Source organism: Myotis myotis, unplaced genomic scaffold (genome assembly GCF_014108235.1).
Source record: "Myotis myotis isolate mMyoMyo1 unplaced genomic scaffold, mMyoMyo1.p scaffold_m19_p_6, whole genome shotgun sequence".
NCBI classification, from domain to species: Eukaryota; Metazoa; Chordata; class Mammalia; order Chiroptera; family Vespertilionidae; genus Myotis; species Myotis myotis.
This window is the reverse complement of record NW_023416368.1, coordinates 40,168,012-40,182,401: the sequence shown is the minus strand read 5'-3', so window position 1 is coordinate 40,182,401 and position 14,390 is coordinate 40,168,012.

Here is a 14,390-nt window from a genome sequence, read left to right as displayed (position 1 = left end):
AGTAGAGCATAGGGAGGAGAGTCACTAATACTGTGGTAACTGTGCGTGGTGCCAGATGGGCGCTGGAAATATCGGGAGGGGGGAGCATTTTGAAAAGCACATGATTGTCTGACCACTATGCTGTTTCCCTGAAACGAATGAAAAATAATATTGAATGCAATTATAATTGAAAAAATAAAATAAAGAAGCGAAATCAGAAGTCCTATTTTTAATTTTCTATTCAGCTGATAATCCTTCCCATCACAGGAACTGCTCTATCCACTGTCTCTGTGCCAGTCTCACATGGCTTTAATCCGCCACCAAGTCAGAGCACAGACAAGTCTTTTTCTTACGATGTGGAACAAAACTGGCCACAAACGTAAGGCTCTGAAATACAAACAAAAGCTGAGTCTAGAAAGCGGGGAAGACCATGAACGGGGCACTTGGCTCTGGAAGCCAAAGAAAGAGAAGCATTGTCTTTATAAAAAAAGAAATGTTGTCTAACTAAGCTTAAGATATTCACTTAGACTGATTTATGAGAGTGGAAGTGGGAGCAAGGGCAGGGGGTGGATTTCCTCAAGCATAATCCTCGTGCCCTTCTGTGCTGCCCTTGCCGCATTGATTCAGAGCGGAGGGCGTGCCTTACAAATGCTTCAGGCATGTTCCCGTAACACCTCATTGTGTGCCAAGCAGTCATCATCCCCTGCAAAGTAGCGGTGTCTGGGAACAAGTTATCATTCTGAAATAATAAAGGCTATTCATTTATTGGCATTGAAAATGCATGAGAGCATTTATGACCAAACTCATACATATTTCTCACCATGAATATGTGGCATTAATTATCAATACTGCCCCAGGGAAGGATATACTTGTGACATTATGAAATAGGTCTTTCTTGTAATTTAAGGATGTTTGCATTTGGTTCATTTGGCCTGGTCTCTGATGACACCTTTCTGCAACCATCAGCGTTTTTCTCCCTGGGCTGCATTTCAAAAATATTGGATATTACATTCTATACCATGCTGGTAGAAAGTTGTGTTTAATATTACAAAAGATTAGAATTTAGACATTACTTGACCAAAATTGACTATCCGAGTCAGATTTTATTTGAAAACAAATGTGACACATAGGAAAGGAAAAAGCACATAATTTCTAATAGACACTATTACCTCATATAAGGAACAACAAACAAGTAACTATTAGCTGGCAAGCCTTCAAAGACAATGTAATAATAACATTAATATTATTATTAATAAAGTGATATTTTCATACCTACACTGAGATAAAAGGCCTTTGACTCCTATTATTTTCACTACAGTTTTTAATTGGATATATTTATCCCTCAAGTTCTTTCCTGATTCACTAGTCAATGCTCCTTTATTTATAGGTCAGGTAAGTAATCATCTACTGTGGAATAATCTGCCATAAAATTTGAAATCCATGTGATGGGATCAATTACTGAAATATCAACTTTCAGTGCTAGGTCTTGGAAAGTTTAAAACGAAAAAGAGGTTTTACAGCCTTACTTTAATTCATTAAAATCAGCCCAATAGAAAATGGATATGAAGATATGAGAATTGGCTAAAAACATAAATGTTTCTTGTCATACATTTTTGGATTCTTGGTCCAATGCTTCCACTTACTCATCATGTGTCCCTGACCAAGTCTCTTAACTCTCTGAGCCTCATCAGGGAAATTTTCTCCATGTCCTCATCTCTAAAATGAATTTAACAATATCTCCCACGTGGGTGGTGGTGAAAATTATATGAAGTAACGTGTGAAAAAAAAAGTTCAGTACAAAGTCCAGCATGAAGCAAATCTTCAACAGCTTGCTCAATAATCAGACTCATCTCCTTTTTTCTTTCCTTACTTTTGATCCAACTAATAAAAATATTTTCAACTTCCTGGTAAAGAAATTGATATAAAATTCCCCTTAGGGCTGCATTTATATAAAAATGCTCAGATATGTACCTATTTTGTTTAGTGTGTCAGGGGACACAGCCAACATGAGACATGGTCCCAGATGCATGATTCTGGTTTAATAAGGGAAACAGCACAGACACACATCCCATCGATAAAAATAAGAGCCACAATGATTACAAAAATGATGAGTAGTCGAATAGTCGAGAGGAGGCAGAATCATGTTGGGGTTGGGAGGTCACTGGATGTTAGAGAAATTGTCCAGGAAGAAGTGGGTCCTCCACTGTAATTTGAAGGAGAGAAGGGAAGCGATAAAGCAGAGGAAAGACATTGCCCAGAGTAAACATCTGGGTTGACAGAGGGTTTGAAGGTCAAGTGGAACATGGCTCTTAAGGTGGGCAAACACCCACCCAGACAGGTGTTCAAGATTCTCATTATACCTAGTGATTCCTCAGAACTCTCAGGCAGTGCACACCTGCGCCTGCCTGAGCTGGAAATTATCTATACAAAAGCTTTTATATCTCCCTCCTTTCTCTCCATCCCATCAAATTAGGCCTGCTCTGTATTCAAGCACTGTGATAGTCTCTTTTCTGTTTTCACACTGGATGAAGCTCACCTGATACTATAATATTCACTAATATGAGATGAGCGCATTTATAAAGTATAAAATCTACATTATCCAAAAAAGTAGCAATAAAAACTTCAACAAGTTTCTATAGAGCTACTCCAGAATCCACAGAATAAACACAACCTGAAAACAAAAAAATAAAAATTGAAAACTGACACTGAAGTCTAATAGAGTAGGTTAAATGTGATCCCATTGTTTACTACAAAGTATATACATTTATGAATAAAATCATGTTTCTCTCTAAGGGCTTGAATTACAATTGAATTGAATTTTCTCTTTTTCCTTATCTATATTTTCTACTGTTATTCAATTAACATTCTATCACATATAATAAAACGTCCTAACTTAGCACTAATAACAATGAAAAAATTAAAGTGCAAAAATAGAGAATTTCTCTTGCCCTCTCTCTTGTAGCTAAAAATATATGACATGGGGGTGGGAGGGTGGGACAACACAGATTTAGCACATTAGAATGAAAACCTCAATAATAAGCACTAAACTAATTCAAGTAAAATTAAATTGTATTTAATCTACTTCAATATAAATATCTGTTACCCTAGCATGTTTGGCTCAGTGGATAGAGCATCACCCTGGGAACCTAAAGGTCCTGGGTTCAATTCTGATCAAGGGCGGGTACTTCAGTTGCAGGCTCTTCCCTGGCCAAGGGCCCATGCAGGAGGCAACCAATCAATGTGTTTCTCTCACATTGATATTTCTCTGTCTTTCCCTCTCTCTTCCACTCTCTCTAAAAAAAAAAAAACAATGGAGAAATATCTTCAGGTGAGGATTTAATATATATATAAATATATATATTTTAATAATTTAATAAATATATATAGTATGTATGTATATATACATACATAATACGCATATATATACATATATATACACACATATATATGTCAAAAAATCACCAGATTTAGAGAAAAGATAAGAATGTTTATATCTGACTTTCTGCTAAGTTTCTCGGTAATCTTGGGCAAGTCGCAATTACAGTTATCATGTTCATAGAATAAGATCAGAGGAGCAGATGATTTCTGAAAGGCCTTTCAGACCTCATGTTCTATCAAGGATGGGAAAATCCTTTCCGTCTGAATTACACCCTAGACCTCCTTCAGCCAGAGCAGGCCCCTCGCCAATTTCGGCAATTGTGCACATGGTCCCCTGGGCAAGGACTGTGTCTTACATATACAATTACCCTTTAAACAAGTCTCCTTCACATAATAAAAGCTCAAAAATATTTGGTAATAAATCATTCTTCTTGCTATGTTCATATTTTCATGACCTCAGGAAACCTGTCCCAAGATATTTCCAAGAATTTGATTGACTTGTCTGCATAAATAGCAATGGCTAATCTGGTCTAAGATCCAGTTCCAATGTAAAAACTAATTACAGCAAGACACAGCATACAGGGTTTGAGTAAGACGTTCCCAGCCAATTCTCAACATATGAGAATGTGGCCCCCGAAAGCCACCAAACACCATGGTTCTCATGGCCTGTGATCCATAGCCTGGTTTCACCTTCCCTGTGTCCTTCAGAGGAACACGGAATTGTTTTGGAAATTTCATCAGTTTCAGAAGAAGCCAGAGTGAGCATGCTGGTTAAACTGCCCAGTGAGCATATTTGTCAGCGCGCTCCACGTGAGAAACAGGAGAGAAGGCTGCCCTCAGGAATTAGGAGTCAGCAAGCAGAATGGGCAGCCAGAGCAACTCAAAGCCAAAACCACGGGTGCACGCATGCTCCCTCAGGAGAGACAGCCCAGAGCAGAGGACAGCTCAGTTGACCAGAGACCGGGGAAAGGCCAAGTGACCGAGAGGATTGGAGCCATCCCTGCACTAAACTGAAGTTAATCATATTCGTTGTGGTTTCTCCATTGTTTGCATTTCTTTATTTAATTTTGGATTGGTAAATCAAAAATATGATATATGATTTTATTAATAAAATTAATTAAAACTTTCAAGACTTAGTGTGGTGATCATTTTGCAATATATACAAATATCGAATCATTATGTTGTACACCTGAAACTAGCATAATGTTATATGTCAATTATACTTCATTAAAAAAAACTTTCAATTTTCTAGTTACCATGTAGTGCATTGTAAAATATGTAGTAAAACTAAAGAGACTTACTTAACCATCATTATTTTTACTTTTGAAAATAAGGATCAGAAAATAGATCAACTATTTTAAAATGAATGCAGCAGATTATTTAAGTAGAAAGGTCTACCCACAAAGAGAAAAATGTCTGTGGAGGCAACTGTAAACGTTTTCTGGGACTCTTCATATGAAAGTCATGGGCTCAGCTCATGGGTTCCTTTAATACTGCACGCTATATCATAATGAACTTTGGTTTGGAAACCAAGTTCTTACCGTATCAGTTATGTGAGGCAAATCAACAATGTCCAAAAGGCATCTGTTGTATAATTCTTAGCTATGTATAGAGATACCAAATATTGTACATGTGCACAAATTTTCTTTTAGAAGTATACTACCATGTATAAACTCAAGTAAATGTTTTTAATTGTGGCTGTGTAGAAAATACACAATGATATCTATAATAATAAAAGCATAATATGCTAATTAGACCAGACATCCTTCCAGACGACCTTCCAGATGAAGCCAGGGCTGCAAGGGAAGCCCAGGTCCCAGGTGCCAGAGGGAAGCCGGTGCCTGCAGCCAGGGGAAGGAAGACCTACTCTTGCATGAATTTCATGCATCGGGCCTCTAGTCTCTAACAAAACCCTCTTTTGAGAAATAAGCTATTGTGGTTGCATTATGCTGCATATGTGTATATTATATGGTAGGCATGAGAATATAAAATCTCATGAAGTAACAAAGACCCTGAGTCATTAGCTTTAAAATATATTTTTTCTAAGATGCATGGAATGGGAAGAGCACTACTGACCCAGGAAAGTCCAGTCAAACTGCTGCCACGCCCATGAACATCCCAATTCACCCCCTGTTCCTTCTCTAAGCTCCCTCAAAATTTCATTTTCATCTCTGGTCTTCATGTTCTAACTATGTGTCATAACTGCAGGACTTATTTTGGACAATTTGGTTTTCAGCTAGACTGTAAACTCCTTAAGGCAAAAGGATGCAACTTAATGATATCTGTAAACTCCATTTACACACATACACATTGCTTACCACATTGTAATCACTTCATCATCCAAAAAAGAGACTCCATCACTGTGAAAAACCAGAAAGACAGCAATGAGCAATCAGAGATGATGAGAAGTTTGAAGTAAAACCCGATGATGACAATCAGGGCCTGTTTTCTACCTGGATTGGGGCCTGGTCCAAGGAGGGGTGGAGTGCCACACTGGTAGCCAGATTAGAAGCCAGTGGGCACAGAAGAAAGAATACTGGATTGGGGGCTGGAGTCCTCCATGCCAGTTCAAACTGCCACTAGGTAATTATGGCCTGAGGGAATATCACAATATCACCGGGCTTTGGGATGTTGTATGTCCTCTTACTTTATAAATTGAAGAAGTTAAACTCAATATACTCTCTTTCTAGAAACTATTATAGTTTACTAGAGGCCCAGTGCACAAATTAGTGCATGGGTGGGATCCGGCCAGCCTGCCCCAATGGGGAGCAATAGGGGACCGGGCTGGCCAGGGGGAGGGGCCACAGGAGGTTGGCTGGCCAGCCCCATCCCCAATTTGGGTGGGTGGGACTGATTGGGGGTAGGACCAGCCTTGGGGAGGGGCCATGGAGATTGGCCAGCCAGCCCTGCCCCTGATTGGGGTAGGGGGGCCAATTGGGGGATGGGCCAGCTGGGGGGAGGGGCCGTGGGATGTTGGGGGGCTGATTGGGGCTCTGATCAAGCTGGTTGGCCACGGCAGTGCGCATCATAGCAACCAGTCTTTCCAGTCATTCCGTTGGTCTGGTTGCTTGGCTTTTATAAACATAGATGATTAGGAGTCAAATGTATCTTAAGCTTCTTGGAAACTATTCAAACCTAAACATTATTTTGAAAATTTTTAAGCATGATATCTGGGTCTGAAACAGATAGTAATAATAGTAATAATATTTAATATTCATTTATTTAACAGATATTTGTGAGGACCTATCCTAGGTAATGAGGATACAGTGGAGAACAAAATATTCTAGTTCAGGGAGGTGACATTCCACAGTCATGATCCAGTGTGTCTGATTGCAATGAAGACCTTGGACAAAACCACTGCAAGAGGCAGTGGTGGAAAGTGCCAGTGACGAAAGGCATTCAGTGCCTGACTATGAAATATTTATTAGGGGCCCACACTGTACATGTATTCTTTCATTTCATCCTAACAACAATCCTATGGCATTATTATTATGATTTCTTTATGCCTATTTTACAGATGAAAAAAAAAAATAATGGGCACAGAGACATCAATTAAAGTTCCCAAGGTCACAGAGATAGCAAATACTAAGGCTTGAGTCTAGAGCCTGTGCCCTAACCACTCTGAGTACTGTCTTCCACCAGATGATACATGGTACAAGTATTTAAGGATTTCATAAGCCAAAATCAGCATTTCTGTGCATTTATAACTCTCTCTTTTTCCCCACTATGTGGGTCACATAAAAAACTATTGAAAGAGTGTCAACATTTTTTAGGAGTTGGCATCGTGAGATGTGATTTTGGCTTAAATCAGTGCATCTTGGGCAATACATTTCAAAAGCAGCGTGTAACAACCATAATTAAAAGACTAAAAGTGAACAACAGCAAAATCATTACCAAGGTCCTGTGCCATGGTCCTCAACCTTCAACCCTGCCATGTTGGTGGAATACTCTAAATGGAGAGATCTCAGAAGAACCAAATCATCTTTCTACGTCAGCCTGTTCAAGGACATACAATGACTGCATTTCAATGAAACAACATCAGAGGCTGTAATAGAATCAGGTTTCACATGAGGCAGAGACACACAAGGGTGATGTAGAGCAGTGATTCAGTGCATGCTTGCTATACTCGTGGCTTCAAGCTGGCTCTCTGCTAGCTCTGTGTTCTTAGGCAACAGTCCCAGTTTCCTTATCTTTAAAGGAGGAATAATAATATCAACCTTGCATGTTTTTTGTGAGAGTTGAGTTTACATATGTTAAAATCATAGCGCAGTATTGGCACATAGTAAATCTAAAATATATATTATTTACTGATATTATCATTAATAAACATAGCAACTTGAGCAAAAGGGATTTGCATACCCAGAGTAAGAAGAGGCCTGATACCTAAGAGGATACTTCTTTTTCCACTCTACCCTGAGTGATGAAGGGAGCCAAGACTCTCCCTTCCCAAAGTGCTGCCTCAGGACTAGGTTTAGAAGCTAACAGTTAGCAGTAGCAGCATTTTCAAACAAAAAGGGCAATGACATGACTTTGACTTGTTTCTGTACATTCATGTAAATAACTCAACTAATGAGTATCTTACAAGAACAAAGAATGAAGATGTCTCTGCTGGTCTGCAGAAAGATTCCTATGGACTCAGCCCCTTTGTCAGACCACAATAGCCCCAAATGATCTGAGCATTTCCTCTCTCTCTCTCTTTGGATGACTCGAAGGCACTTCCCAGCAAGTCAACTCACAACATTAAAACAATGTTCATTCCCAATTTACACCAGATTTCAACCCATCCTATCAACAGCCCATCCAGAAGGGAAAAAAAAGGGAGGCTTTCTTACACATGGTCTCCATGGTGTTGATGTGTTTCTGCCCTAAACAGACAGATGCAGATGAAGCAATGCATGTCGATGCCATTATGAGGCTGTGAAATGGGCAGAAGTGTCCTTACACACTCATGCAATCACACACACTGTGGACATCCTGTTTACTTGGCTCATCCTCTGGCGCTTGGCTGTGGTATATCAGCACATTACTGACAGCTGGGAATTTCTCCAGGGGAACATGCCTTTCCAATGACAAACATCCCAAGAGCAATGGGAACACATGTCTGCCTGCAGTGTCTGTACAAAGCAGCACAGTCTCCCTCAATGCAGAGCATGTTGGGTGCTTGGGTTTTGTTGGGATGCCACCCAGGGCCCCTGCTGACCTTCAGAGGCCATGTGAGATAATACATTCTTAGACCCCTATTTCTGGACTGCTTTGGGCAAGGTCAGGATGGCAAATATCCCACTTCCACAATATCAGATGTTACGGTAATTCCTTTTAGCTAATGTGTAAGAGTAAAGGAATGCCTTCCGACCTCATCTAGGCCCTGTGGAATCTGTTGAAAATGCATGACAGCTGTGGACTTTGGCGAGGCTGTCTGTGAATGTATGAGATTTGGACACAATTCAAAGCTAGAAATAACTGTATAACGCATAACCTTGCACCATTTCTCTCTCTCTCTCTCTCTCTCTCTCTCTCTCTCTCTCTCTCTCTCTCTCTCTCTCTCCATCACTCATTCACACACACCGTAGCTGGGTCACAGTCTCATCCTCACAACTTTCATGCATTCTTCATGGCCCAGAGCTGTGGGTAACATCCTCCACACACAAACACAGATGTGGAAAAAAGAAAGAGGCAGGGGCGGGGGTCAGAATCCCAGAATGATTTTAATAAGGCACAAGAACAGGAAATTGAGAAAGAGCCTTTTTTTAAGTATCCAACTGGGAGTTGAGAGGCAGCAGCAAACTCACACACTTGTTTAAAAGCCCATCTGCAGTTAGAATCATCATCGAGTTTTCTGATGATTTATAGAGGCACTCATTTTCTCAAACCTGCATTATTTTTAAAGCCTCTGACTATTTATGCTAAGCTCTCACAACTTCCATATGTACTCTATGCTGTGCCTCTCACCGCCTACTGCCCAGCTAGAGGCGAGAGAGAGTGTGTACGGTGCTTTGGAGAAGAGTAGATGACTAGGAAAAGGAACTGAGAGAAACGGGGTCCGCTCAAAGACTGTTTTCTTAAATCAGGTGACTAGTATCTACATACCTATCGATTCAGACCTCAGAATTCCTACTCTTGACATTTTGACTTAAATGTCATCTCACGAGTCAAAGACATTCTGCAACATCCTGGGAAACGCGGCTTCTTCTGGGACTCCTACTACCGCCATGTGCATCTGAAAGATTCCCTCTTGGCCCAGTCACATTGTTCTGGACAGAGTTTTCCCTTCTGGTTAACCTCACATGGATACGCGTGATGGCAGTATGTCAGTCATTAACAACACAGGCTCTCAGTCTCACGTGAGCCACACATAATCTTATCCAAAGTGTAGCTAAGGTAACCCCTCAAGATGGAGGTTGAAAAGTCAAGAATTACTTCTGCAGCCATATGATCCCATTGTTACCCTAAAATGAAACAAAAACACATACAATACTTTGTTAGGACACAGAAAACAATGTAAAGGAGAAAAAAGCAATTCCCACTGAGAATTCGCCGGATGCTGTCAACCGCTCTCCAGTCAGCTGGATCTATTCTCATGTTCAGAAGCAACGAAAAAAATAACCCTGGCCATCCGTGCACAAGGACCCAGAACACCTAACTCATAGGATAGATTCCCAAAGAAACCCACTTGGGGACACAGATGCTGGCTGGGGCGTTTAGTTTTCCATCAGGATCAATTCTAACAAGCTGTGCTGTTTGGATTCCCAGGCCACAGTGGATTAGAAACAGCACAGTAAAGAAAGGCAGGATTCTGGTAAGGAGAGAGTTCTGGCAACGACCAGATGCACAGCTGGCCAGCTCACAGCAAAAGGAAAGAGCAACAGCTCAGCAATGTGCTTGTCCAGGGCGTTGAGGACAGAGGTCCCAGACAGCACAACAACAGCACAGAACTGTAATGGATGGGCCTGATCTTGGCCCTGGGTCATCAAGGAAAAGACACAGTCTACAGAAGAATCCATGGGCATCAATAATACATTTAGAGTATATTCACATCAGGACAATGTGCAATTAGAAATGTTAGTATTTCAGATGAGCTGATTTCCTCTATGTCTAAAATAAATAAATGTGGAATACCTCATTGTCCCAGAACCACAGATTTTTATTACTACATTTAAATATAGAAGGCTTATAAATAAGAATTTAATATCAGTGTTTTTTTATGCTTATACTTCATGGATAGGCATTACATGCTATCAACGTCATGTAAGCACTTTAAAAAATAACTTCAAGAACATTCTACCATGAAAATAAAATGAAAGAGACAGATATTATGCTTCTATAACTTAATATCTAAAAATAGAAAATTGAGAACATATCACTCGAGACACACACACACTCTACCACCATCACCACCACTACACCAAGGACATGAAGGACCAGGTCTTGTCATGACCATGAAGCCAGTACACCAACCAGGCTCTCCTCCTGTAACTACAACACCACCTGCTTATAAACTCCTTTTGTAAATTCTACAGTGGACACCAACACCACACCCCTTCTTCTGATAATTACTCTTTATCCCATTGTATTAGTTTCCTAGGGCTGCCGTAACAAATAACCATAAACTTGGTGGCTTAATAAAACAGAAATGTATTCTCTCATAGCTCTGGGAGTAGAGGTCAGAAACCAAGGTGGCAGCAGAGCCATGCCCTTTGAGGGCTTTGTGGGGAGAATCTTTCCTTGACTATTTCCTTGGCCCCAGGCATCCTTGGCTTGTGGCAGCATCCCTCCAATCTCTGCCTCTGTCTCCACGTCCTTCTCCTCTGTGTGTCTGCTTCTCTCCTCTGCCTATAAGGACATTGGTAATTGGATTTAGGGCTCACCTGAAATCCACTATGATTTATCTCAAGATGCTTAACTAATGACATCTGCAAGGACCCTATTTCCAAATAAAACCACATCCTGAGACTCTAGGTGGACAAATTTTAAGGTGTTGGGGTGGAGGTGGGGACAATTTATCCCACTATACCGATTCACATAGTAACTTCCAAATCAGGCACCATTTATACTAGGATTCTATATCTCTGACTCTGCATAAATATTCCAATGATAGACATCTGCAAACAAATTACTTCTCATTCAACAGCTATTTTCTCCCCCTTCCTTTTTCCTCTTAGATACCGGTCTCTAAAGTTAGATGCTGAGAGATCCAGATACTTGCTTGCCCAAGCTCCCTGCAGCCAGGAATGACCCGGTGACTCAGTTCAGCCCCTGAGGCAAAGGAAGAAATGCGATAGCCAGTCGATTTTCCAGGGAGCTAACGAGGCTTAAGCTCGGGTTCTCATACACACAACGACCCCAACCAAAGCCCTGCGCTGAATTTTGTATTTTTCATATTGTCCTGTTTTTTAAAACAACATCCCCAAAATTGTATCCATTCAGGCCCCACGAAACCTGAAGGGCAGTAGTTTCCCTCCTGACACAAAGAGAATGTCACACAGAGCGTTTCCTTTTCTGCCTCCTTTCTTCCGGCTTCAGATGTTGCCATAAGGACATGATTATGACAGTAACAGCAGCCATCCTTCTTCAAGAGTGGAATGCTGAAAGAATCCTAGACATCCTGGCCCTTGACATCATTTAGCTCTGAACCAGCCCTGGAGCCGTCCCCTTCCAGATTTCTTGCGATGTGAGAAAAATACACCATAACTGGCCATTTGGGTTTTATTCGCTCATCCTGATGTAGCACTTGACCTAGGCTGGGCCGCTGAGTGCCTTGCCTTGAATTTTTGGACTTGGGGTGCAGGGAGGCTCGTCAGTGTCCCTTTGTCGCCTGAAATTTTAAGCTATCAAAATCTGAAATGTTCTGGCCACCAGAATTCTTGCCACAGGGGTGAAACCACTCTACAGGAAGAGGAGAATGGACTTGACACGTGGAGAGAGGCATGGTGAGAAACGGAGAAGGATGCCAAATGCTCTGGGTCTGATTCCTGATGTTGCTAGCGATTGTGACCTTTCTCCTATCGTGGTTTTCCAATGATTTCATAGCTCATCCTTCCACTGAAACCAATTCAAGTGGGATTTCTTTCACTAATAAATTAAGTAGACTAATTAGCAAAGCTTCCTTTCCTTCTCCCAGATGTTGCCATTCCTGTGTCATTTTCTTCTCTTATTTCTCTATACCTCTGCCAAGGAGCTGGAATCCAATCCCACGGCTTCAAATGCCCTTGGTGATTAAGAGCGAGCTGTACAGGCAGACACACCTGGGCTTACTTCCTGATCTGTTACTTACCAGCAATGAAATGTTGGCAAGCAACCATCTCAGAGCCTCATGTATATTATTTCAAAGAAGAGGATCACGGAAAGACCAATCTTATGGGACTCTAAGAAATAAATAAGCGGATACGTATAGAGCATTTAACAGAAGGCTTGGCACACAGTAAACAGGAAATGCAGTGATTATCGTCACATGGGCAAATATGATCATTATAATTTCTGAATCACAAGACAAAAATCTTTCCCTAACCCCAACCTCTGTCTTGCATTCTAATGCTACATCTCTTATTGCCTTCTGAAGCTCTCCATTAATATTTACCAATTTCACCTTAACCTGAACTGGTTCCCACTTTTCTTCTTTCCATCTCTCCTGCCCGCCCCCACTGCAGTGGGCACTCACCATTCTGTTTGTGACACCATGATTGCCCCCTCAGTCATGCAGTCTCAGGCCTCAATTAGTTATTGGTTTGGTTAATTGCCCTGTCACTGATTTGTACAATTTTTCCTAACTAAAACAGAAATAAAGAACCACAAGGATTATGAATTACAGTTACTTGTACATTTCTTTTATTGAGTTGGTTCAGCTATTGAATATCTTTTAAAGTAAAATTTAGACTCTACAATGTTGAATCTATTGTGCTAGCCACAGGTGGTGGTTTACAAAAAAAAAAAAAAGGACATCTTTCATTGGTCAAAACGAACTTGTTTTCTCTATGAGGAGATAGGACATGTGGGCAAACTACCATTGTATGGGTCACATTTTTCCAGGCAGTAGAAATTAAAAAAAAGCCAAGTGTTTAGGGACTTCAGAATCAGAGGTCACTCCTATCCTAAGTATGCTTTCTTTCAGAGAATATTACACTTCAGTGAGAAGGGTACCCTCTTTTGGCCCCATACTTTGGAAGCCTGCACATTGTAAACATACAAATTTCTAGAGGAGTACACAGCTGCCCTGCCATCTGACCCAGCAGGTAGAGCTCACCCAGCCCCACCTGGCATTTTAAATGCCAGCTCTCACATCAAAGTCCTTTCTGTTCCCAAATCATCATTTCTTCAGATCTGTTGCTGTGTGTCCCTCAACAAATGATGGCGTGAGATAGGCCTCCTTGGGCTTCAGAGATGGCACTGCTCCCTTATAGGGAAAGGCCGGAGCAGCAGACTCAGGCAGGCGGGAGGAAACAGGCTAATGGGCCCGGCACGTCCTTCTTCTCAGCGTGTGTGCAGCAGATTCTTGCACCATGAAGTCCCTTTCCCCAGCTGCTGCTGAGCGTCGCTGTCTCCTCCGAATGTTCCAGGTGTGGTGTCTGGACCCGTTTCTACTTTAGTAAATTAGCACATTTTCAGTGAGGTCCACGGGGAAGCTGAATGGTGTGCAATATTAAAGACTGCAAACTTCTCTTAAAATTACTATATGTACGCCTTGGCTGGATGGAGGGGTCATCCTGTACACGGAAAGGATTGATTCCTGGTTGGGGTACATAAGGGAGGCAACTGATGAGTGTTTCTCCTTCACATCGATTGTTCTTTCTCTCTCCCCCACTTTCTCTCTCTCTAAAATCAATAAACATATCCTTGAGTGAGGATTAAAAAATAGTTACTTCATAATAGGAGTAATGTTCATGACCTGTGATACTGATTGTTTATATTACCATACGGATGTAGATATTGTTTTAAAAGGTGGTAACACCAATATGCTATTAATAGCACTTTATTCAAGGAAGTTAAAATACTGAAAACATTTTCTGTGGTGATATTTTTTCATGAAGCTGCCTATTGAG